The sequence below is a fragment of the Chelonia mydas genome, chromosome 9, assembly GCF_015237465.2.
Source record: "Chelonia mydas isolate rCheMyd1 chromosome 9, rCheMyd1.pri.v2, whole genome shotgun sequence".
Lineage (NCBI taxonomy): Eukaryota > Metazoa > Chordata > Testudines > Cheloniidae > Chelonia > Chelonia mydas.
In genome coordinates, this window is record NC_057855.1 from 95,682,387 (window position 1) to 95,709,743 (window position 27,357).

The window sequence follows — 27,357 nt, forward strand, 5'->3', positions numbered from 1 at the left end:
CTAGGGGACTTCTGAAGCCATAGATGTGGAGGCTGGATTTGCCTTTATACAGTTGAATAAAAGTGAATTGAAAACCCCAGACTGCCAGCTAGAGGGCTCTGCAAGATCCTGGGGGGGAAGGGAGGCAGATGGATCTTCAGAAGGGATTCTTTGACTCACTTTCATTCAGCTGCTATTAGCACACAAAAGCAATCTAGAGCAGCAGAGCGAGACAAAGGGGTGTGGGGCTGAGACAGACAAGAAAGAGGAAGGGGAGGAGAGAGACAAGTATGTGAGGGGAGACAGAGAGACAAGAAGGAGGGGAGAGAGACACACACAAAAACTGGAGAAAGAGAAAGACAACTCGATAACAAGGGGGGAAGAGACCACATGGGGAGGGGCCTTTGCTACCTGGCCCAGGATTCCCATTCATGCACAACCCTTTCTCCTCCTCTTTGTCATCTCTTTCCCCTCTCATGTCCTCTCTCTCTTTGCCTGCCCCCTACAAGAATATGATGAAACAATGTCTCATGCTTCAGTGATGTAGTGTCACTGGGCACAGTGTTTTCTGAGGGGTTTCGCTAGCTGCCCCAGATAAAAAATGACTAGCCAATCAATTCAATTTCTATAACTTTATTGGTGTGGCAAGGTACATGGTGTGGCCAAAGTTAATGCAGTGCAATCATCATCATCCAGTGTAGAGTTTTCCAATAGTAATTGGGTTTTATTGACACCCCCTTCCCATGTCTCATGGATCTCCATTTCCTTGTCTCTCCTTTCTGCACGCACAAGAAAACCCATGACTAACTATGCAATAAACAGCTTATGAAACGTAGGTGACAGTCCCAACTAATGCCAATGCGTGCTGGGCAAACTGATTATGAGGCACCGGTAGGCAGGAAATGGAGCTCTCTTTGTCATACTGCTCTTTTTGTGGGCATCAGCCAAGTGACGCAGACCCTCACATTCCCCTAGGTGGCCAAATGGAACCTAGCATGGTCCAAAGAAGCCCACCACTGGATTCTAATAGCACATTCTAATAGCACAGTAGCCCTTGTCCAGTGAGTTACCAATACTGGACCCCCAACGGGGAACAACTAGTTTGTCACAAGAGCCCAACAGAATTCCCTGGGGCAATCAGTGACCCTTGTATAATGTAGTCAATTACATCAGCAGACAGGCCACGAGACTCAAGGGTCTGCATTGGTGGCCGCTCCCCAACCTAGCTCCTGCTGAAAGCAGAAAATCACATTGTTGCTCATTTCAAGTGTATTTCCCCTCCTCCCTCAGCTACTCCTCTTTCCACCTCTTATTGGATGCTATCCCAACTGCACATCATCATCAAGGCAGTTATGAGAAAGGCTGAAGACATCAAGGCATGGTTACGTGCTAGCAAGAAATTAAAAACAAAACTAACTCAGGGATTGTTCACAACATCCTAAGCAGCAAGCAACTAATGGTGCAGAAGATGCCTAGGATGTAAAGGCATCACCCAAAGTAGTCAAGGAGTGCGGACACCTCCAAATACATAATCACAGTATCCAAAGAAACTAACCACCAAGACCACTCTAATTCATAACCAGAGGCTACGAAGTGATTCAATTGCAGTATGCAGAACATATAGCCAGTAACTAAAGAGAGCATCAGTATTTTAATACCTTCGTATTATATTCCAGCCCTGCACCCCTCATTCCATCTCATTCATTTAAATTCCTTGGAAACACGGTGTGACAGTAAAATCATGCTCCCTCTGGCTGTCTGCTCTGCAACTGAGCAAAAACATTGCAGGGTCTGGCATAACCAGGGACTATGATTTTCTCTTTAATGTTTTAGGAATGAGATGGTGGAATTTTTTAAAAAATGATACTTGTAATCCAGAGGAAATTCCACTCGAGAAGATCATGTTAAAGTTAACACACACACACAAGATTTAACTTCTTGATAGTGCCTTTTTAAATGACGGTATTAAGGATGGAACTTAAAAGTTCCAGGGTTCTGTAGGGTCTTTCAAAAAGTTCTAAAGTGGCCAATGTTTCATAAAACAAAGAAGTCAGAAATGAAAAACACATTTTTCTTTCAATATGAACATTCACAAAATTCAATAAAAATGTGTTTTTCTCTCTGAAAAGATGTTATCTTTAGGAATGGAAAATAACACAACTAATATAAAAAGCTTTTCAGACACGCAGGTCTCTTGGCTGGATCTGCAAGGACTGCATCCCTCAGCACATCTCATTGGCTAGTCTCTCTTTCTTTTTTTCATGGCAAGATCTCTCTCTCTCCATTCCAAGGTCATTTCTCTGTCCAAGACTCTCTTCATTCTGTTAGCTTTCCTACTCCAGTCTCTCTTTCTCCTCTTCCAGATCCCCAATCCCTCTGACCTGCTCTCATTATTTGTTTCTGACTTACTACTCTTCTTTCCAGTGGCCATGGTCTTTTTTGCTGCATGTCTTACGCATGCTGGCACTCACTCCATGTTACATTCTCTCACACACCTACGTAGGTACTGGTCACCTGCAAGGAAGGCTGGAATTTCCTTAAGGCACTTGTGTGTTGATCTTTGGCAGTTTTAGCTGGACTTTAGTTGTATTGTGCTGGAACTCGAGCATTATCAAAAGGTTAAAGGGGTCAAATTTATGGACCGTGGAACTTTTAGGGTTTGATTTCACAAGTAAGTTGAAGTTTGAGCAAATTCAGAATTTAATTTATTTAAATGCATGTTTTAGACTAAAAACGAGCCTAAACACAAATCCCAGATCCCAAAAATTCCCCTAATTAGGCAAGACCCATTGTCATTTGTACATATTGCTTACACCGCCATGAGATTTCCAGTACAGCTGCATTCCAAACAGCTATTGAGTAGGTGGACTAGATCTAATGGGTCAGTTCTCTTTAGAGCAAGAAGACTATCCAGAGCATCTTAAGTGGTCTTGCTCCAATGGAAATTGAACAAGTGTTGGCACAGCTCCATTAGAATAGTCCTGGTTATTATTATTGTTGTTGTTATGTCTGACTGTAATGCCTAGGAACCCTCCTTCCCTTCTGGACACCCCGATGAAAGAGCCTGTAAAACAGAGAGACAAAACAATGTAGGAAACTTCCTTGTGTAGACAAACAAAAAGATGGCTATGCACAGTTTGGGAATGAATCACATTCATTTACAGAACAATAAAACTGGAATCACTATATTATTAAACATAGGCAAAATCTGCCATTGAAATCAGAATAAAGACTGCAGGTCCCTGGGATCTAGATGCAGACTTGCATGCTGCTATTTATTTATTAATAGGGCCTAAATCCTGACCTCAACTTTTAAACAGGACAGGGGCAGACAAGTTTGTGGGCCTATGATACTGAGTTGATAATATTCAGGACACCTGTAGACATTTTAAAAACGAGCAATAGCTGTTAGGTTTAAAATGTGTAAAGTGTTAACCTCCCCACAATGGTGACTTGAAAAAAAGTTTGATCTGCACCAATGTTAAAAGTAATTCAGTGCATATGCTTTGAGACTTCTGTGGGAGACAAAATATTTTGGAAAACGGTTACACAGGCTCCTGCAGGCAGCTTGTTATTTAGATGATCTTCTCCTATTGAATTCTGAGCAGTAACTAGGCTTCAGAAGAGATCTGGCACTAGCTGACTTTTTCCATCTCATGCTGCGGAGGCCCAAATATGGGATACAATGTGCAACAAAATGAAAAGTGCAAAAAAAAAAAAATAACACAGGAATCTTAAAATGCTGTGCAACTCCCCATTTAGTGTGCACAACCTTCCTACATCCTCAGCTTCATGATTCTTTTTGTCTGATGTAAATCGTGATCAGACACTAAAAGTGAGGAGAGTACCAGTTTTGCATGGAACACGGGTAACTTTGGGACGAAAGAAAGTGGCATCTCTCCAAAGGAAAGTTACGGTTGATTTCCGTTTTGATGCAAGAAATTATCAGATCGTTGTGGTAAAATAATCAGGATTAAGTTAAGGATTCTTCTGGTTGAAGCCTAGCATATTTCTTTCCTTCTTTTGTGGTCTCTTATACTAGACTCTTTCGGATCTGGACCAGAGTAAACTTTACACATGACCAAACTAACCCGGAGGTGGAAGGGCACTAAGGGAATTTGATCAACCCTGAGTGTCTTTTTTTAAGGTACAAACTCTCTTCCCCAGTTATAGAGCATCAGACGCCAGGCTGCCCACCCAAACTCCATACCCCCAGCAGTGGGATACAACTTGCCGAACGCGGTGTCTGGGGCTTGGGAGGGGGTCGAGCTGCTGTTTTAAAACCTTTCCCAAACCGTGTCAAGATACTCTGGGCCTTTGTGATCCAACCAACTGTGCGTCACGCCTCCTCGAGTGAGCCACAGATGGCCCAGGAGCGCCGGCTCCCGAGGTCAGTTTTTAAGTGTTGTCTTTTTACTTCCCAACACCACCACCGGGGGGGGGGGGAAGTCCCAGTCCCCCCCCTCCTTGTAAGACCCGGAGTCCGGGGCGCGCTGCTTTTATCTGCCCCCCCGCCCAGCCGGCCTGGCCCCGAGCAGCGCCCTAGTGCGGAGCTTTCTGTTTGTTTTACACAAGTGGCCCCTGAATGGGGCAAAATAAGTAGAAGGCGCAAACCCAGGACTCTCCTTCGCGCGAAACCCCCGGTCTGGGGGCGGGGGAGGCGGCTGCGCTTGCCCCCGGTGAATGTAAACGCCTCCGAAGCGGAACGAATCCCGGCAAGGATAGTTCGCGTTGTCCTAACAACGCGGCTTTTTGTGGGCGAGATGTTTTGCTTTCTCCCGGCCCAGCCTGGCGGTGATATACCGCTGTCACGCTCTGTCCGCCCGCATCGTAAATCTCCGCTCCCGGCTCCCCCCGGAACCGCCCTCTCACAGGCCGGCGGGCCGCCTTCCCCTCGCCCCGCAGCGGGCGGCGCAGCTCGGCGCCCGGGCCCGGCGCAGGCTGGCGCCTCCCGCGCCGCTGCTCCGCCCGGCTCCTGTGGCAGGAACAAGCGGGACGGAGCAGCTCCCGCGGCCCCTTCCGCTGTGATGAGCTGGGGCGGGGGCCGGGTCGTTCCCGCCGCGCGGGGCCGGATTTCAGCGCGAATGCGGACCACGTGCGGGAGCCGCGCAGCGGGCCAGCCCCGCGCAGCGCCGCGCCCCAGGGCACCCCGGGCCGCGATCACCCCGCCCGCCGGACCAGGAAGCGGCGCGCTAAGCAGCAGCGTGGCAAGCCCAATCTGCAAGCCCCCAGGTCTCGCTGCTCCGGTCCTTCCTCGCTGCAGTCTGGGCGTGGGGCTTGCGGGGTTTGTGTGTGTGTGTGTACACACACCTTACTCACTGGCACCGGGGTGTGTCTACACACTTGGAGGATGCGCAGACACGCTGCAGCTGCGCCACCATTCTGCCCAGAAAAACAACAAGGAGTTTGTTGGCACCTCAAAGACTATCAGATTTATTTGGGCATAAGCTTTCCTGGGTGAAACGCCCCTCCTTCAGCTGCAGAGTCCGCCCAGGGAGCACAGAGAGCGGGCTCTCTCCACATCGCTCCTCTTAAGCAGCAGGGGGGGTTCCCCCTACCCCCCTCCCCGCGCCTATAGGACCCACACTGTTTTCGGCAGCTTCTTCCCAGACTTCACCAAACAGGGGCCTCGCTCCACTGGAGGCTTTTCAAGGGGTGTGCATTAAATCTTGTATGACATTTTAAAAATGAACTTTGTGAAGGATCACTCACCCTGAAAGTGTCTTGGGTGGATCCCCCCACAGTTTGTTTAAAGGTTTCCATCATTTTAATGTGACAAAACCGGAGGGTTGTTTTTATGTGACAGATCAGATCTCTCCTGGCTCTTGGGACTGCTTAGCAGCGTTTTTAAATAGAGCAATTACAAACGAAACCTGCGTTTTAAAAGGGGCGGGGGGCGTTCAAGCTCTGGTTCCGGGGGCTGCTAGGATTGAGTTCGCCTCCTAGGGCAGAGCATCAGAGCAGACAGGATTAGACAGGAACCAACGCTGTGTGGACACGCGGCGGACCTAAGAAATCGGAACGGGATAGAGCGCGGTTTTTTACACCTGGCCTGACCCTGAGCCCACCGAAGTCCAGGGCAAAGCTCCCACGGGTTGCAGTGGTGCCGGGGCAGACCCAGAAACAGACAAGAGAGGGTACGTGGTTCGTACAGTGTCATTCTCTGCAGGGGTCTTTGCCTGAAGTTTAACAGATTTTTTTTTTAAAGTTGAACTGTCTGATCTTGATTCGACGTGATAGAAATGTAAACAGGTTAGATGTTCAAACTCTAGTTTCGGTGCTTTCACGACTGAATGGTCTCCCTTTGGAGGCTGACTTCCGCTGGTTGGGTGCTCCCCCCCCCCCCCCCCCCCAGTCCTCCCCTCTAAACTCGTTACTACGGAGGTTTGCACACATCCACCCCAGGGAACATCATGATCGAACAATTCTAGCCCGTTCCTTCCACAACCGCGGTTCCCGGTGTCTGTCCCCTGCGGGGCCACGTTTAAAACGTGGCTAACAGGTACAGCCTCTCACTTCCCGACGCACCTACAGCGGTCCAGCTCACCCATGCAAAGCATCGCCCTAGACAGTGCTATCGTTTATCGTAGAAATCCCCATGCCTGGAAGGGAGATTTCCCGGGCATCTCTCAGCTTTATTTCCCGAGTGGAGAAAGGGCGGTCTAACTGGCAGGAAGAAATAGATGGCCCCAATTCTTAATACCAAACGAAGGCAGTTACATTATAGTGTAGCCCCAGATTAGCTCTCCCTAGCAGTTCCGGAAGGGGCAAATCAGTGAAAGGTTCATTAGGACAGGACACTCTTCCAGCAATAAAAATAATGTTTGTGAGCGACCCACACTTCTGGGTGATAAGCAAAGCGGCGGGATTAACCTGCGTAGGATATTTGATTCCAGCTAACTGTGGACACCAAACTGCAACTCTCGTTCTTCATTCATATCCCAACACAAAACACAGAGAAACACAAAACCCGACACCCTCTCGCAGGATTCTTCTTCGAGGGCTGCTTTCCCTCAGGGGTTGTCCTGCACTTGGCTAGCTGATCTCCACTCTCTGCTTTTCCAATTTGCTCCAGTTTCGGCCCTGGTAGGAGTCTTCCCCCTCCCAGCCTCCTTCCAACAAGTTAAGAGATGAGCTAGCTGATGGGAATCGCTTACCTTATTGGAGCCAGGCTCCCGGCTCGGCCTCCCGGGCCCAACAGAACCCCTGGGAGTTTTGCGGGAGTGAGAACTGCAGGGGTTGGACAATCGATGGGTTTTGCTGCCGCGATGCAACTGCAATGTCCTACTGTCTAGATCCCGAAATCCCTAACTGTTGATCTCAGGGCTGAGCTCCCATCTGAGCTGTAAAGTTCTGTCTATATCTGCGACGCAGACTGAGGCAAAGCAAACAAAGCGGCGATCTAGTATTACAGTGGTTAACTTTAATTCATTCCCAGCTGTATAGGGCTTCCAAAAAGGGGAGGGCGGGGAGGGGGAGAGTCATACAGGATGCATATGGCGTGGGCCAGTCTCTATCTATGGTATCTGTGCACAGCCCCTGTTGCACACATTTAAAACTCCAAATCCCGGTGGTATTCTCGGACCACTCCAAAGACTAAGCCCGAGACACCAGAAAATCTCACACACACCCCTTTAACCTACACAGCAGAAGTAAAGATCTTAAAACCCAGCCCTCGGGAATGGAACAGGTCGGTTACAAGGACTAGGCTTTGCAGGAACGATTTGCCTGGGCGCCGCCACCGCTGCAGCGCGCAGGAAGGAAAGGTGGCCTGGGGTAAAAGTGGGCCACACTTTTAAAAGGTCATTGGCAAACGGGATGGAACAGGTTTATGGCTTGCTGCTCAGACCCGCCGGTCTGACCACATTGTTGCCTGGCTCCTCCAACAGGCCATGTACATGCCCATCTCTGAATAAAATCTGCTGGCGAAACGTTTGTCCAAGATCGGGCGAGCTTCGATTTCGTGTCAGAAACATATGCTGAGTTAGGAAATATCCTTCCTTCTTTGGTGGGGGCGGGGGGGGGCACAATTATTCTTTGTAGGCCAATCACAATGCTGGCTTCAGAGGTAACATCTGTCCCTGGCCCCCTGTGCCACGTTACCTCTGGAACTCTCTTCCCCTCCCACAATAGACTCGACAGGGGGCTTTTTACTTGACCAATTTCTGAGTTTCATCTGAACTTCATTAAATGAATTACAGGGTGAACACATCACCGCTTATGTGCAATTAGTATCCAAATGTCTTACTTTTCCTAATCTAACGGAGCAGATGCAGCTACAGAAGGGACGCCACGTTTTCGTGAAATCTATCTCCTCTCACACATTAAATCTTCTGGTCAGGGGGAAAAAATCCAGCAGGACTGCGGAGCCGGTAGGGTGCCAGACACTCGGAGCAAACGGGAATACGTGCAGGTGTTGGAACAGATTGTATTATAATTATATCTATTAGAATGTTTTCCTGATGATCTGTAATGATCTAACAAAAGTCACCTTAATTAACCGTCTGGTTGCAGACAACGAATGAGCGCATTAGTTAAAAAAACAACCCTTTACAAGCAAACCACTGCAGAGGGAAAGCTGCGAAATCACTAGTAACAGCGGGGGGAGGAGGGGTTGTATGTTGCGGATTTACTGTAGCCCTGGGAGCTGGTCCTGACTGAGCGAACCGTGCTGGGGTGTGTTTGGGGACTGCCTCTGGACCTGGGGGGAAGCCGCGCGGGCTCCGGGGTCCCGTTCCCTGCTCCCAGGGAGTTTGTTTTCTGCCTGGAACGCGCCCAGGGCCGGGGTCGGGTTTCCAGGGCCGCCTGGGGACAATTACTGGAGGGAAAGGGCTGTCCTTGGACGCTCAGGTCAAGTGCTCGCGAGTCGGGTTTCACGGTCAAGGCGATCGGGAGGGGACCTTGCAAACGCTCCTGCAGCCCGGGCGCGGAGCAACGCGACCCTCTGGCTTCTGCGGGGCGGGGGCAGCCAGCCCCCCGGCCGCGGGTTCGGTTCCCCTCGGAGCAGAGCGGGGCTCGCCAGGCTCTTTACAGCGGGGCAGGCATCGGGGTTAACTTCCCTCTGGTGGGTGTTTGCCGCTCGGCGGCTCCGTTTTTAAAGGCGCAGAAACCTATTTAATTTACTGCCGCCTATAAATTATTGACTGGCCATTAAAGCCGCCGGGTTTGTTGGTGCCGAATCGTTACCTGGGGCCCTCGGGAATGGGGGTGGGGGGAAGCTGTTTCTGAGCCATTATAACACAAGAACCACCCCCAGCTCTGGGAGCTCTGACTCCTGGAGGGAAGAGAGACTTCAGCCCCTGCCTGGCACCTAGCACTGGGGCGGGAGGGGGGGGGGGGAAACTAGCCTTAGTAGGAAATGACCTGCCTCTTTAGGGGTTAGCACCTCCCACGCACCCTGAGGAGGTGCAACCAGCCCCCCCAGCAGAGAGGACTTTGGGGCGAGTTTGGTTTCATCTGTTAAACCCTCAGTAGTGGCGCCCCCTGCTGGGCACAGCGGGGGATGGCAGCGAGGGGGGTTCTGGGAAGTGCAGGGAGCACTCCCCCCCCCCCCCCCCGGGGCTGCATTGTGCCCCAGGCCCAAAGGGCACAGGGGAGCAGGGACACGGCTCCTCCCTCTCTAGCCCCTGGCCAGCAGAACGGTCCCTCCCTGCAATAGCCTCGCCGGAGCGCTGCCCCTGGGCCGCTGCCAGTGCAGGGCTGGCATAGCGGGCACCCCCCACCTCCATTCTCCTTGTGGCCATCGCCGCTGAGTGCTGTGGGGGAGCAGCTGCTGGGAAGTCCCTGGCAGCACAGCTTCAGCCACCATGGGGCTTTGAAAGGCACTGGGCACAGCCCTGACCCCTGTGGAGCCTGGGGTCCCGCTGGCCCGGGGCGTTAAACCCCACCTCCATCTGTTCGGCGTGGGCATGCAGGGGCGTTAAACCTAGGTCCCCTCTTCTCTGATGGAACGAGGCCAGGGAGAGTCGGCCAAGGCACCAGCCTTGCCAGTCCCCTACACGGGAACTTCCGGAGTAGGGATGATCTGGAGCGAAAAGGCCCAATTGAACAGTGCAAGCACGCTGCTGGGAACTAAGGCAGGTTATCTGAACACTGCGTGGTGCTGGCTTTCATTCATGAATCAGGCAGATTAACAGTGGTGGAGTTGCTGGAATAAGCGAATCCCACTTTGTCTTTTGGGAGGCACACCGGGAGGAGGAAGGCTCATATGCAAGGGAAAGCAGAGTGAAACTTAGCAGGCTCCCTCAGGAGATTTCAACTTGCTGTAATGCACGTAAAACTGGAAGTCACTGGGTTTTTTTCCCATGTAGTGGCTTTCTCCAGCTAAAAGAAATCACCAGACTCGTGACAAAATCAGATAGCCAGATCCTCGGCTGGTGTGGATCAGCTTATTTCCATGAAAGCTGACGAAGTTCTGCCCATTGACAGCGGCTGAGGATCTGCCTTAAAATGTCTCAGTGAGGGCATTACTCTCTCTGGCTCACCAGCCATAGCACAGTCCGGCTGGTAGGTTGTCGGAGAACGTTTGGCTCCTGGGCCTTCAGGACCTCTCCGTTTCTCCCTTGCCAGCCATGCACAGGAGCGGGTACAATATGCTCTCCATATCATGTGTCTTGCTAAGATGAGCATCCTGTGTCTGGCTGTGCTCAGAAGATGCATTAATGTTAACGTGGGATATGGTACCGACCCACTAGCAAGTTCAACTAGTAGAAGACAACCAAGGAGAAAGAATGGCCTAGGCTGGCCTAAGGAAGGATAAGTGAGAGTAGGGGGAAGAAGGTAGACCAAGAGAAGGTTCGGCTGGATATCAGGGAAAGCTCGACAGTGCGGGTTATTCGCCTGTCCAGTGGGGACCGGCAGAACCCCACTCATGGGAAAAGCGCACCTGACCGTACAGTAGCGAACAGTTCTTCATAAGTAGCAGGGGCACACGACCAAATAGATCATTCCTATTTCTATGGTCCGTTATTCCAACCCTACCAAGAGGTGCTTTGGACAAGGACCTGCGATCCTAAATATTTAGACCATAACAATTTGAGGAAGCAGAGAGGAAATTGGCTTGAATAAACTGAAAATCAAAGGCAGATCATGACGCCCCCTGGCTGATGAATGATGCAGACCTTGAGCCTGCTCAGGATCACACATTTGTTTAGTTTAGTTGAAAGTAATAGCTAACTCAATCATATGGAAGGATTACCTTTACTGATGTGATGCCTTTACTGATGTCCTCTGCATTCTCCAGTATGTTGCTCTCTAGCTCATGTATACACCAACTGACCTCACACAGATCCTGTGAATAATGAAATACAAGGAATATAGACTGCAGTCCCATCTTTCACCACCAGTGAGATTTAATAATGATATTTCCATTAGCTGAAGAACATTTAATATATGTTTTAATTAATTAGTTCAAAGAAACATTTAAGGTCTTATTACAGAGTCAACCATCCTTTATCTGCATTTTTGTTTGTTTGTGTTGCTTCCTACTGTCTTACATTATTCTTGGGTCAGGAACATCAGTCAACACTTTAAATTTGTAGCAATTCACATAAGGCAAGTGAAGAAAGCCTGTTCCAGTAAATACTCAGTAAGGTGTTCAGGATATATACATAGGATGAAACCTTGACTCCACAGAAGTCAATGGAAGTTTTGCCATTGATTTCAATAGGTTAAGATTTCACCTATAGTAGATATAAGCTGGATGTGCAGTAACTGACCCTCAGACTGCCCACGGGTGCATACCCAAACTATTCCATTGTCCCACAGTTGGCTGAAGCTAGCATCTTTTGTTTCCCGATATAGGACTCCACGAGTGGTAGTGACATCAATCACAGTGCCAGCATGTCACCGATAAGAGCATAGGTCAAGTCGCTGAGATATCTAAACTGCGTGTGTTCAGAAGTACCTGAAGTTGATTGAACTGGTCTAGTTTAGTAGATAGGGTTCTAGCCTGTCGCCTTAGCAGACAGGTACACCCCAAATCATAAATATTCCCCCCCCACCACGTGTGTTTTGACTCCACAGTTTTGTTTAATACATAAAATAGCACCATGGAAAGACTATGTGAATGGAAAGACTCCCACTGATATCAATGGCCTCTGCTGAGCAGTGACAATCACGTCAAATTATAAGGCAGGGTTGGTGAGTCTTTCTAATGTGAAAAAAGTCCACAAGAGACATGCTTTAGATCAGAGTTGGGACCTAATACAAAACTTGAGCCCAAGGGACATAGGCCCAGATTTTTAAAGGTATTTAGACCTTGCTGAGCTCAGTGTTGCAACAGCCTAAATCTCATTTTCAAAAGGAATTTAGGCACCATCCACTGTTGATGGAATTTAGATTCCTAAGGGCCTAAATCCCTTTTGAAAATGAGATTTGGGCTCCTAAATCAGTTAGGTGTTGCAACGCTGAGCTCAGCAAGATCCAAATACCTTTAAAAACCTGGGCCACATACGGTTTAAGTGGCTCCAGCTCCATTGACGCCACTAGCTTTGGTGCAGTTTCACCTGGTTAAACTAGTAATGGATTTGACCTCACATCTCCCAAGGTGAAATACTACGAGAAATAAGCCATTGCACCATTCAGCCTGCCTTCATTCTGAAAAACCCTTGGCTGTCAACATTTTCGTAAGTATTTTGATCTAACTAGACACCGTAACCTTGGTAATAATGTGATTTGATTATGAGATATTATAGAATCACAACTCCAATAAAAATCAGAACTGGTGAGAAAACAACTGCTGTATAATAAGAAATAAATGAGCATGCATATGAACTGTGCAAAAAAAAACAAAAAAAAACCCTGAATTTATTGTGCTTCCTAGAAGTTTCTTCAAAGTAATCACATACGGGGTTGATATTTTATGTTATAAAAAGGCTGTGTAAAATATGCAAGTATTCTGCAACATGTGTTTTTGTTTTTCCTCCCTTTCAATACCTTTAGAGAAAAATCTTTCAGGAAGTTTGGAAATATTATTCAGCCCTTCATCACCTATTAGTTTACTGGTTTTGAGTAGAGCAGTGAGAGAGAGAGAGAAAAATAGTTGAAATGTCCTGGGGAAATTTTAAAAGGGATGCAAGACAAAAGAATGCAAACACTTTGTGGCATGAGAAAGGCTTAATGTTCAAAGAAGTACCCTTCAAAAATAAAAAAATCTGTTTGAGTAGCAAAAGCTTCTTTAGTTACAGGCTGCTTGCATGAACACTCTTGTACGTATAGGAAGGCCTTGGAATTTCTACTGCAATATCTGACTGAACAAATATTTCAGAAATATTCACATTATGATGCTTAGCTTGTCAAATCATTTTACAGCATGTCTCAGGAAAGGGAGATATGAATCCCAGTGAGCAAAATTAGAAATCAAACAAACTAAAAACAATCTGGGAATTTGCCAATTATATATTTTGTTGTTGTTAAATTGGGGCTAGGTTCAGATAAATCACATTGATTAGTACTTTGATCCAGTAATAGTCACAACTATTGCAAGAGTTGTATGGCTATCAGAAACTGGCCGTGACCAATTATTTATGTATTCTGGGGGTTTTCTGTTGAGAAATACTTAATAGGATCTTAGCCATTGAGCAAATGTTATTGTTACTATACTAAGGCTGCTGAATCTTTATTATAGTAGCAAAACAGTTTAAGCAGCAGTTTAATAAACCCCAACCAACCAGACACACCCATTATTAGTGCTTCTCTAGAACAGTGACATATTTCAGTTTTCCAGCTGACAAACCTTCTCGGCAGCCCTGCCAACCGTCCCTCCTCTTGGATTCATTTGTAGTTAGTTTCCCCAGTGTCTCACATGCCCACCTTATGAAGCAGTTTGTTGCATTGTGCCTCAGTGAGACATTTGAAATCTCCCTCATTCAAATGGTCCCAGCTTGAGATAGCTCTGTATATTACTACGCCTGTCAGGAAGATGGTGAGAATAATACGGACGTAGAGCCTGGGCCGCTCCTGGTTGAAGTTTGTGGCAGTGAGTATAAAGAGGAGGATGGGGAGGGGGGAGGGAGAGGGATGCATGTAACCCCCAGGCTGGAAAGCAGCATGTACTGTGCACTTTCATCATTCTATCTAATCTAGCTACGTATCTAATCTCCAGTGAGAAAGGCTACAGCGACATGGGTCCAGGCTGAATGACAAGGGGGAGCTCTTTGAAGTTCACTGCATTGGCTCCACCCTGCACACCTCCCAGTGCCTGTTGAATGCATAATCACAGGCATGCTCCCCGCAGACGACTATACAAGCACACATCCTGCTAACGTGGCTGCTGCACACATACAGATAAGGTGTCACCTGCCACATACTTGCTCCCCTTGCAGGACAGCTATCATGTGCTTTGATCTGCCGCTGGAGAGAACTTAGGGGATCACCTCTCTGGAGACAGAGACATCCCTGTGACTGGCCTGACCACAGGGCTCCATCACACTGGGATAGAGACACCTCCTATCTGGGGATCCCCCTTCCCGGGGATCCCCCTTCCCCTGGGGAAATGGGGAGGACAGTTACCCTCCCAAAGGGAGGGTAAGGGAAAGGGAGAGAGTCAGCTAGGGTTCCATCCTGCCTGCTAGGAGGGGTGATGCTATTTCTCAGGGGCCAGGAGGTAAGGCAGACCCCAGTCTATAGACCAGGGTAGCTGCACTCCCCAGGGTGCAGGCTGGGAAGAAAGATTCCCATTCAGCGATCTCATCCATACCAGCCATGGGGTGTGGGGGGGGGAGGGGAGAAAGAGGGGACAAGGGACCCATTCCCCAGGTGAAAATAGACCTGCATCCTGTGTGAGGAGACCAAAAAAAAAGGGTCATCAGAGACCACCTCCCAGGTCTGTTGGGGGAAGGGAAGAGACTCCCACACACCTCTCCAGGGCCTGGGCTTTTCCCTGACAGAGCCTCCCCCTCCCCACCCTTGTTTCCTGGCATCACATCTGCCACCCTTGCAGTCGAGAATGACTAGATCTCTATTGCTGCTCGATAGCCAGAAACAGGCTAGTTCCTGCTGCATTTTCCCACAACAGAGGGGCCTAAATGCAGCCATTTTCTCATGCTTCTCCCCAATTCTTTCCGCAATAAGCCTGTTGATGTATCCTGCAATGCAATCCGGTATGTGGAAGCCCTTTGAAGACACTCTGACTTACCATGCAGTGACCCTGCAGTCTAGTGACAATACAGCATCTCCAAAGTGTATCTTACCCATTAATCTGAGCTTGTGCAAAGTGTCTTATCAATGGGCAACCCCGAGAACTGAAGGCAAATGATCTGCCTGTCATGTAAACAGCAACTAGGACTTCTTCCATTGTCATTTTTGCTCATTAAAGCAGCATAGGAAAACAAAATCCTACTATTCAATCCAGGAGCGAAGTGTCTTAAATCATTACACAAAAAATACACTGGAGTTCACTGGTACATGCAAACAGGGAGGTTTTGCTTTCCCTATTTGCCTGCACAGACCCTGTTAGGGTTAATTGCTCACAGAGCTACCCCAAGATCCTAGCATTTAGGTCCCAAGCTGGGACCATTTCATTTTAAATATAGTAGCAACAAATTGTTGTGTGCGCGCAACTGAATTTATCAGCATATGTGCTGAACGTAAGTGGCATGGGGGCCTGATCCAATACTACTGGAATCAGTTCCACATGGCTTCAGTGTAAACAAGGCTCCCCCCCGGGAGATGCCGAGCATTCTCAGTTCCCATAGACTCCAGTGAGAGGAGGCTGCTCAGTTCAGGGTCAGACATGGAATCTCTGGATTTGCACCTACAACACTTACTCACATGGAGTCACTGGGAAAACTCATGTGAGCAAGTTGGTAGGATTGGGCCCTTCGACTGTTATAATTACAGCCCATAGCTTTCAAGCTCATTTGCACCTATCCACTAAATTGATAATTAACATTTACATCGGCAGATTAGGTCTTCCCCGCGTTCATTCTGGAGTTTATAATTAAAAAATGATTGCCTTGCATGTCCTCCACATTTTTTTAATTCCCTATTACAATTACACAGGCAGTAATTTTCCAGTTATGATCATTTGCATAAGTAAATGTGGCTTAGTGTAAACAGTTAGCGTTATGTTATTGCATGAAGACGTTTAATTAATCCTCTAATTTTCCTAAAGACTACTAGATTAATAAGGGATGGTGCAATGCTGGGGCTTTCATTTGTTTCACAAGTTGTGTTGCTAGAAGAAAAAGCTGCAGAAGAAGGGGATGTGTGTGTATATATGTGGCAGAATGGTGCATCTGTGTACAAGTGGCAGAATTTGTGCACACACAATTAATTTGTTGGCTAAGTGGTTTTTCAGTGCTCCAGAACTTGCCTTCTTGTAACAATAACCGAGGAAAAAACCCACATCACTGACTAACTGTTAATACTGTGAATCTACTTGTTCCTCCAAATTGCATGGAAGCACCTTCATCAATATTTCCAAAAGGCAAAAGAGGTCAAAGCTAAGAGCAAGCCAGGTCCCTAATTTTGTTTTAATGAAGTATCAGAGGGTATCACAACACAGGCTGTGACTGATTACTAATGATTTTGTTGTTCAGACTCTGCCCCAATCTTTCTTTGCATTTTATTTTTTTTAAATGTTTTTAATTGTGGGACAAAAATACCCCTTCCACCTAGCACAACCTTTTGTTTTGGGTAAGTGTTTCTGGTAACAATTTAGGGTTCTAAAAATCTTTTATATATAAATAAAACAGTCTTCTTTATTACTCATTAAATTACCAAGATGCTTTTGCAGTTTATTTTTAATACATGATCCAACAAGCAACGTAGGTTGGGGAAAGGTTGCTTGGGTTTCCACGGCATCTGAAGCTGTCAGCGTAAATTCACTGATTTTGTTTTATCAAAGGATAAGCAGCTCTTGTAAAACTCAGACACTTTGGTCACCAAAGAAATAGTCACATAAAAGAGGCTTTTTAGGTTTGAGAAGCAATGCTATTTCCTAGTTTAAAACATTCGGAGAAGAAATTTCCATCATTTAAAGCTGAGCAAATCATTTTAGGCAGCCATACGTACATAAAGGTGCTTGGTCTTCTCTGACCCAGCCAGTCATATGCGCCTCCAAGTGTTGCTGCTTGGTCTCTAATTGACAATGAATGATAAGTGCAGGTGAACAGGGATTGAGCTCGGCTCCAAAGCAGAACCACGGTCCCAGCTCCTTTGTACAATGTTGTTCTTATTGCAACAGAAGGGGGGATGTGTAGACCCAGAGAGCGAGGCCTTGAGGCGTTTAAGCATGAATAGCCCCATCACCCTGCTTGACCCTCCTCTTCTCCTCTGAGTTGTCCCTCCCTCCAGCGCCAGCCTGACACCCCCATCCTGGCCCCTGAGCACCTATACCCACTCCCTCCAAATCTTAGTGAGTGGCATGGGGGCACAGTGCCACGTAGGTTTGACCCGTCCAAAAAGTGATCGAGCCATAGCCCCGGTAGCTTCATGGCCTATGGCACAATATTTAAAGTGACTGGTCATTTCGGATGCTTCGATTTTTTAGGTGCCTGGCTTGAGACACCATGCAGAGCCCTGATTTTCAGAAGGATGCTCAGGACTTTCTGAAAAACAGGATTCTTTACTGTGTATCAAGCTGGGTACCCCCAAAAAATAGAGGCAGTCAAAAGCCCAATTCACTGTGGCCATTACACTTAGATGCTTCAGCGGGACTGATTGGCTGATGGTTTTAGAATGCAGGACACAAAGGGATCTAGCCACTTGTCAGCGATGTCACATTTATTTGATTTAGGTCATCAGTAAGTGCCTGTCAAACTCTGGGCACTTTTACATGACTAATGATTATTAGTCAGACCATAAGCTGTAGCTCCCATTCTAATCACCCAAATACCAGGAATAGAAACATACCATTTGGGCTAAAGCTCTTTGGGAAGCACTATGTAAGAGTTATGTTTGGCTGTGTTTGTGTTGTTCATTTATCATTCCCTTTTCCACCTCCTCCATTCAATAATCTGCATGTATAACGCAGGTGGGACTTTAGCTTGTATTCTTAGATCATGTTGCTGTGGTCTAGTAACAAGCAGACTATTCAGCCAAGCCATAGGGTTTATGGCATTTCAAGGGTGGTTGAAGACACTTGGCTTTTGGCTGATAACACACTCAAATTGCACACGCACACATGCAAAATGAACTGTAGGTTGGTTGTTATTGAGAAATCCCTCCTTTAGGCTTAGAGTCTGCATTTGTAAACACATATGTAGAGGGAGATGGGGAGAATCATTTGCCAAAAAAATACATTGTTAGGGGCCATGGGGTTAAGAAAGGGTGAGGTGACACTAACAGAATTTCCTGAACTGGATACCAACTAACCACAGCTTACAGGCTTAGCAAACTAAGTCACTGTCAGCTTGTCCCACACCACCACAATAAGGCTTCCTGTCTAAGCAGAGGCAGTTTGTTGTTTATGAGAAAAGCTAGCCAATGAAACAAGGTGAATTTTACAGTCTTACATTTACATAGGCAGTAGAGCAAAATTCCTTGTGTACCTGTCAAACCCAGCAAATTCTTCACCTTTTCTATTCATATAACGTAGGTTTAAAATGTACAACGCATACAATGGAATGTCAGTGGAATCTGTCATACAGCGATTCTCACCCCTACATACACAGAGTACAATGGAAGTGCATTGAGATACTGACCACGTACTGGGCCCAGAAGTCCCATTTCATTCCAAGAACCCATGAAAGATTGAGGCACTTGAGATGCTCTTCTTGACTACTCCAGAAAACACAACCCCCTCCCCACACCTACCTCTCCAAAAAACTACATCAGATCATATAAAGTTTCGTATTTTTCTAAGTAGGAGAATCCTCTCCCCTCCCACCCCCAACATCCCAGGAATAGGGACATCAGTTGAGCTGAATTCTTTCCCATCTCTCCGCTTCTCTCCTTAACCATCTGCTGCAGCTATGACAATGCATGGCTACACCAGGTGGCCTGAATCTGTTCACAAAACTCTCAGGAGAGAATAGGCATTTCTGTAAGCAGCGGACACATTGCACCAAAAATATCCTAGAGGAAAGCAGCACCAGATACAACTCCCTGCTGCCACAGCCATGCTCTTCGGAGGGTGGTCCAGCCAGCATGCAGAATGGCAGGGTGCATGTTCAAGGGATGTTCCAGGTCCAAAGAAGGAGCAAGGGGTAGATTGGGAGTGCCCTGCAGACAGCTCATTTATGGCAACTGGAGCAGGGCTGCCGTTAGCCTGGCCATGGCACTGGTGAGGGAAGGCCCCCTGCTGGTCACCCAGGAGCTGACTGGCTACTGGAGAATGCATCGGTACAGGCATAGCACGGGCAATGGCAGGTGTGGCCAACTTGCAGCAAGGTGGATGCTAGGAGATGCTGAAGACAGCACTAGGAGAGGGGTTATGGCAGCCTGGGACACCAGAGCCTCATCCTCACACCTCCCTCCATACAGCCGCGCTCAGGGTTCCCGTATGACTGAGCCCTGGAGAGTGAGTCCCATTGCCCACATGCTCAATTGCTGCCTTGGGGGCAGGTCACCAAGCTGCAGTCTGTAGCGCCTCCCAGTGTCAGGGTGGCCTCCCAAAACCCCCACATTCAGGGCAGCCTTTACCCGCTTTGATTTTGTAATCCATGTTCTTTCCTAAAGCCTCCTGCCCAGAGCTCTAGGAGCTAGTGGGAGCTCTGCATGCTGTGGGGGTTTGTACACAACTCCCCACGCCCCAGTCCCCAGACATGCCACCACTCTGCTTCTCCAAGTCCACCCCGTGGAGAGCATGGTGAGTTGGGAGTGCTCAGTGGGGCTCCAAGGATACCTGCCCCAATTCTTCAAATGTGTAGTCATATTGGGGTGGGATGGGGGAGTTGCTGAAGGTTCTAGGCTGCAGCTATACAGCGAAGCAGAAAGGGGGAAACCATTACAGGTTACACTGGAAACTGGCTGGGATTCCTCAGCCCGGTGGGTCACATGGCATGGGGAGAGATGGCCATTGTACCCCTGTAACCACAGGGAGGAGGGAAAAAACCATGGGAAAGGGGGCAGGGAAAAAAACTCCATAAGGAGGGGGTCACTCCCAGAACCTATGGTCACAGGGGCCATCTGCAGGGCGGTGCAGTGCTTCCTTTCCAGCTTTGGGATACTCTGTGCCCCCTTTCCTCCCCTCCAAACAAATCACAACAACTCATAGAAGTTGATGCAGACTCAGGGCTTGCCTCCAGGGGAAAGTTTGGTCAGTTATACTGGAATAACCAAACCAACAGAGCTACAGTGGTCCAGTCATCACACAAACATTTTGCAATCATGGTAAATCAGTCCTACTGGAAGAGGAAGTAGGATGAATCTTGCCCATATGCTCAGGGTTCAGCTGATCACCATATTTGGGGTCAGGAAGGAATTTTCCTCCAGGGCAGATTGGAAGAGGCCCTGGAGGTTTTTTGCCTTCCTCTGTAGCCTTGGGCACGGGTCACTTGCTGGAGGATTCTCTGCTCCTTGAAGTCTTTAAACCACGATTTGAGGACTTCAATAGCTCAAACATAGGTGAGAGGTTTTTCGCAGGAGTGGGTGGGTGAGATTCTGTGGCCTGCGTTTTGCAGGAGGTCGGACTAGATGATCATAATGGTCCCTTCTGACCTTAATATCTATAATCTATGAGAACATTAGAACGGCCATACTGGGTCAGACCAAAGGTCCTCATGCGGACACCCTTATCCCAACAGAGGAGTGGCTTCATTTGGTTTAGCAAAATAATGTACACTGAAAAAGGCCTCCCTCATACTGGCGTAAGAGCACCCATATGCAGGGGCAGGGCAGAGCTTATGCCATTATTACACCGGGGTGTAACTATAGTGGTTTCAATTCACTCCTGAGCTTAGACAACTACAATTTTCCCATGCAGAAAAGCAAGTCTCCCTTTTTCCTCCTCACACTGCACAGTGCCCTTTCCTGCTCTAGCTGGATCTCCCTTTCCCTCCATCTTTATCAGTGTCTGTTCTTCCTTCATATTTTTTCTAGCTTCCCCCCCCCGCCCTTTAAAAAAAAACAAAACAAAAAACAAACAAACAGTCTCTCACCATATTTTATGATGTTTATTTCTCCCCTCAGTCTCTCACTCCTCCCACCCCTCATTTTTACTCCTCGGCTCTGCAGTTCTTCTCCTCTTGCTCTTCACTCCCTTTTCTGCCTTACTCCTTCCTCTTGATTTCTCCCCTTTCACGCAGGCCTTGTCTACACACAAACTTCCATTGGTTTATTTAAACTGCCGCCAGCCACAAGGTGGGCGCTTCTTGTGGTTGGCTTGTTGCAGCTTAGTTTAAGCCTGCTCCTAATCAATAAACTAAACTGAAATAAACCTGGTTTAAGCCAAAAGCAGCGCACTCACACATCCCTTTGGAACCGTCTTAACTGAATCCATTAAAAAAATCAGACTTTAAGTTCAAAAGGTGCAGCCCTGTATCTAGACAGGCCCTAAATCCTACCACCTATGGCACAAAGACCAAGTACCCAATTTTCTGACCTTGTGCAGAAACATGGAGAGCAGCAAAGACTTTCCCACAGTCCCCAGGGTGCAGCGGCACCCTTGGGACTGTGCTCCTCCAGAGCAGCACTGCCCCACAGCGCACAGATAGCTGATCAGTCAGGGTCATGCTGGCGCCTGCATCTCTATGACCGGTGCCGATGTATAGGAGCATAGCAGATAACACTGACCACTTGGATTGGGGAGCAGCAAGTAGTGTGGCCTAGTGGAAGGAGCACTAGACTTGGACTCAGGAGAGCTAAATTCTATTCCTGGCTCTGCCACTGGCTTGCTAGGTGCCATGGACCAATCATGTCAACTCTGTGCCTCAGTTTCCTCATCTGTAAAATGGGGGCAAGGATATTGACCTCCTTTGTAAAGTGCTAGATGTTGTTATTACCCACCTAGAGTTGTGACACCCATTCTATATATCCCAGTAAGTTATTAGCAACGTTATGGTCAACAGGCAAACTACCTGCTGCAAATGATAACTGTAATAATCGAACTAAACTGCTGTGAACACCTCTTTGAAGTTCATGGGAGTCTTTCCATAGACTTCAATGGGCTTTGGTGCAGGCCTTTATGAGTATGTCTACACTGCAGTTAGACACTCATGGCTGGCCCATGCCAGCTGACTCAGGCTAAGCGGCTGTTTAATTGCAGTGCAGCTGTTTGGGCTTGGGCTGGAGCCTGGAATCTAGGACCCTATGAGGTGGGAGGGCCCCCAAACATCTACACCACAATTAAACAGCCCCTTAGTGAGCCCGAGCCAGCTGGCACGGGCCAGCTGTGGGTGTCTAACTGCAGTGCAGACATGCCCTAAGAGCTCCATGATGAATTCAGGCTGCATCATCAAACTGGTACCCTGCAAAAAATGCACAGCTTTTATTATGTGCCATGTAGCGTAGGAGCATTGGAGTGAGTGTGCCTGTATGCTCCCATGGGAGAGAGGTGACAAACTCATTCGTACACATCTCAGTGGAAAAATCTCTTTTGCAAGTCACAAGGAGAAGCGGGTAGAATCATAGGACTGGAAGGGACCTTGAGAGGTATTCTAGTCCAGGCTCCTGTACTCATGGCAGGACTAAATATTATCTAGACCATCCCTGACAAGTGTTTGTCTAACCTGCTCTTAAAAATCCCCAATGATGGAGATTCCACAACCTCCCTAGGCAATTTATTCCAGCACTTAACCACCCTGACAGGAAGTTTTTTCTAACGTCCAACCTAAACCACCCTTGCTGCAATTTAAGCCCATTGCTCCTTGTCCTATCCTCAGAGGTTAAGAAGAACCATTCTTCTCCCTCCTCCTTATAACAACCTTAGATGCTAACAACGTATTGTGCCCCAGAAGGGATGACATTAACCAGGTGTTACCACATTAACAAGAAACCCCTGTGAGCAGTGTGGGGCAAAAGACAGAACTTTGGAGAAAATGGGGGTCTTGGACGAACAGGAAAGGAAGTGGTGTGGGGGTGTCGGCCGGAGGAAGAGGAGCAGCAGCCTAGGTAACAGCAGACTTATCGGTCAGGCTGTATTTTGAAATGAACAGGGAGAGTGTTCTTCTGTCCTTCCGCCTGTCTGGTAACAGTTCTGTTTACAAGGGAGTGGCAGTTCTAATAATACTTAGATGAGTGCTTTACCAGCCAGATTCTGATCTGAGTTACATCAGAGTAACTCCAGAGCGACTCCACTGACTCCAGCAAAGCTACTCCAGATTTACATCAGTGTAACTGAGATTAGTTTAACAGGAGACCCTTAGGAGTGAGTGACTATGCCAGAGGACCTTGGCATGGAAGGATAGCTGTTGCTTTTGCAGGCTGCCAGCCACTTGCTGTTTGAAGTCTATGATTTGTTCCCACTTGCAATGGGACACGCTTGAGGCCCTTACTACAATCAGTGCTCACCGTACTTACCGTATCCTTCCTACGGTCAGAATCTGGCCTTAAGTATCCACAGTGTTGTGCAAACATTAACCAATCAGTTCTCCAGGCACCCCTGTGAATTAGAGAAGCAGGGGAAGGATGGTCTCATGGCTAAATCACTGGCCTAGAATTAAGGAGCTATGCTCAGCCTTGCCAGAGACTTCCATGCTGGGTGGGGTAAGGAATTTATGATTAGTTATAATGCAGGAGTGCCCAAAGCCCCTGTCAGCATTGGAACCCCAAAGTGCCAGGTGCTGTATAGACACTCAGGTAAATCTGGTCTCAGTCCCAAAAAGTTATAATCTATTTTGACACGTGACGTAGCGAGTGAGCATGACAAACAAGGGAGGGGAGGGGGAGGAGCATAGAAGGGATGTCAGTAAGAGCAAAGGGTCCCAAACATCCCTCTGTAAGGCTCACAACTTGATGGTTGCAGATCAGTGGGGAAAAAAAATTTGGGGGGGGGGGGAAGAGAGAAGAGGGTGTGTTAAGTAACTAAAACCAGCTATTCCCAAATGCTGCGCAATCTAGCTACATCCCTGCTTCCCCACATGGCGATAATGAATTAATCCTACCAGTGGTTACCTACCTCAGAGAGATGTTGCAAGTTTAAATTAACATTTGTAAAGTGCTTTGAGATCCTCCAACAGAAGGTGCTATACAAGGGCAAAGTATCATTATTACTTATTTTATAGATGGGGAAAAAGCGTTAAGTGGTTTCCCAGAGACCAAACACAGCATTAAGATTAGAGCTCAGGAGCTCCTGCTCTCTTGCTCATTCCACTGGACCAGTGTTTCTTGGTGACTGGCCCGTGGACCAGCGATGGTCCCTGAGATCTCCCTGATACAGTTTAGAAAGGTGGCAAGCCGGTCCCTGGTATCAAAAAGATTGAGAAACACTAGACCACGCTGCCCCCCAATGAAACATGCCAGCTCATCAGACAGCTTGGTCATTATTCACTGACATCATAGCATTTCCACAGGCGCAGCAATCCAGAAGCCAGCCTATTCGTAGAGGACAGCTTGCTTTTACTAAACAGACTTGCTGCAGATAAACTGTTCCTCAACTGGCCGAAGGGCACCTGACCAATCAGAAAGCAGCAGGGAAATAATGGTCCAGTGAACACTGCACCGTACCAACATCCAGCAGATGGGAGGGTTAAACCTACTGCAGTTGTCTGGCAAGAATAGAGGTCAGTGGATAGGTCATTATCACCGGGCCAGGATTTCCCGTTTTTACAAAAGTGGGAAATTCAGCTTTATATTTATCTTCCAAATGACTTTAGAGATGCCTCAGTATTCAGAAAAAGAACTGCTGTACAGGGTCAGACCAACAGACCCTCTAGCCCAGTACCCTGTCTTCTGACAACGGCCAATGGCAGGCATTTCAAAGGGAATAAACAGAACAGCCAATCTTCACACACACACCTCCTTCCTCAGAAACAGTGCTGGGTTTCACTGCATGGAGAAAACCCTTTTTCTCCCCAGACTTGGTGAAAGCTGCAGTTTGCTCCCTGGACACATTAATATTGGTTGGTGGGAGTGTCAGTTTTCTGGCAGCTCTGTCTCTATTTCCGAAAGTGTCCCAAGGCATTCAAACAGACTGAAAATCCACTGCCGTGCTTTGCTTCTGATCAGGATAACCCTTCAAACTCCGAGCCCAAACAGGAATCGATAGCGCTTGGTGACCTCTTGGACCGGCGCTTCTGTCTGGTACGACTCACGTGCCTCAAGCTAAGCTCCCTCTTCTTAACCTGCTGAGACCAAGGCTGAACAATCATACTTGAGCCGGCCTTGAAGTGATGCAGGCAAGCAGATGAAATAAAAGCAGTGACTGCCTTTTCAGTCTGGCTCCTTCGAGCTGGGGGCTTGATCTGCTTGGGCAGTTTTGGTAGGCAAAGCAGAAGCTGTTGGGTTTGCATTGCTGGCAGAAAGACTAAGAAAGTGACACTTCCTGGGCAAACGTCAGCTCTCACTTATACCAGAGTAAACCCAGAGTAACTCCACCGATTCCTTCAAGCTCAGGTGTTGGAAGCTGTGAATGAAATTAGGGGCTGTGCTTTCAGGGGGCACAGCACACACAGGTAAAAAGGTGGCTTGTGCCCTCCAGATCTGGGGTATGTGTCCTCCAGTGTAATTTAGAGCAGCCTTAGTAGCTGCCAGTAGCTTCCTGATCTGCCCGGAATCCTGGTAGTAGGGTGCACTATTGGGACTCCCCTCCTGCCCCAGGCATGTCCCCTCTGGCCCACCCCCCATGCCAAGGCTTGTGGGGAGACCTGTGTAGTACCACCTAGTGCAGCCCTATATTAATACCCAGACTGGGGCAGGTCTGCCTGGCCAGGGCTTTTCAAGTCCCCGTATGCCACTACATTCATGCATGAGTGTTGTAGTAGACAGGGGAATCCCTGTGTGTGTATTCTACTGTTGAAGCACCAGGGGTCTAGCCAGGCTCCAAGAGCGTGAGGCGGTGGCTGTTGTTAGTAGGATTTGTTATAGACTAGCACCCGGCTATGGGATTTTAATTGTGAACCTCACACGCACCCTGTGAGGCACTTCAAGCGGTTACGGCACTAGCCTAGGACTGGAGACCTGGGTCCAGTTCTCTGCTCTTCCACCAGCTTCCTGTGTGACCTTGGGCAAGTCACAAGGGGAACCGTGCCTCAGTTCCCATTAGGGAGAACAGCACTGCCCTGCCTCATAGGGTTGGCATGAGGATAATGCATTATAGACCATGAGGTGCTCTGATACTACAGGGGTGGGGGGGGTCAGATAAGAACCTGAGATGAATGGGTGGGTCTAATCAGAAGGGTAATAGGTGATGAACATCGCCTGTAGGTGTACAGGGCTATACAACCCTTGTGTTCTCTAGTGGTTCATTCCCAACCACGCAAAGGAACCTGCTGCTTCCTAAGGGAGATCTTTAGCTCACAACCTAGACACCTGGAATTTTGGAGCAGATGGAACAAAGTTCTAGACCTGATTCCCTAGGTGGGTGGGTGCAATTTATTTGGCAAATATCTTGCCTGAAGCATCTGGATTCATCACAGCACTCTCCCCTCGGAGTCTGCTCTGAACCAATCCCTTGGCATGGTACCAGTGAGACTTGTGTCATTGCAGGGCCCCCTTTTCTGTAAAAACCAGGTCCTTGTGAAAGTGGTCTTGCTAATCTTAGTGCCCTGGCATTCCAACAGGGCAAATATCATCACGCTTACCAAAATTCCTTCCTTCCTCATATGGCAATTTCAAATAAATCTAGCACTTCCTGTCCTAAATTTTTCTATCCAGGTTTCCTCCCAGAAGTGACTGCATTTCACTGGTGGATGAACGGCCTACCAGTTCACTCTTTCAATAGGAGGATAAGCCTTAAAATACAAAACCGAACCAAACATGCATATATGATCTCTTTGGTCTGTGGACCAAGAAAGGAGTGTGACCTTCAGAGTAGAACAAGAAACCAATACAAGCAAGAAAGCTGAGAGCTAATATCTGCCTGGCTTTTTAACTTGTGACTATTAAACGGTCTGATAGCAATGGCTATTCATACTCACCAAAATACCCTCTCATTCCTAGGCAAAATAACATGAGGTAAGAAAGAAATATCAGCTCAGACCAAGCTTCCACTGTTATCTCTTCACAGTGCTCTACATTTACTCACAATAGACATTTATTTTATAGAGGGGGAAGTGATATACAGTTCAGTGGTCCCTAAATCTATGTGTCTCTCTCTTTCATTTTCACTCATTCATCTCTGCTGCCAGTAATAAGATTACCAACCAACCAACGCTAGGGTAGAATAGTAGCCTTATCTCTGTTCAGTGTTATTTTATGTAGCCACATTTAAATATTATATAGTATTTTCCTAATCTTAAATGTAAACCATAAAGTTAATTCCGAGCTTCATTATTGTCACAAATTCTCTTAAATTTTTTCTTGTAGTGAAGCATATTTACTTAACTATAAAACGGT

The 27,357-nt window shown here is 47.7% G+C and overlaps 1 long non-coding RNA gene across 1 annotated transcript in view; it reads right to left on the reverse strand.

The window, feature by feature from the left end:
* Positions 1-606: 606 nt before the first annotated feature.
* Positions 607-27,357, reverse strand: part of LOC122461819 — a 30,799-nt gene continuing 4,048 nt past the window's right edge. The window contains exons 2-3 of the long non-coding RNA XR_006284018.1: positions 11,177-11,269; positions 607-3,043 (exon numbers count right to left, since the gene is read on the reverse strand). This is a non-coding gene — a long non-coding RNA (uncharacterized LOC122461819). The remainder of the gene's footprint in view (positions 3,044-11,176; positions 11,270-27,357) is intronic.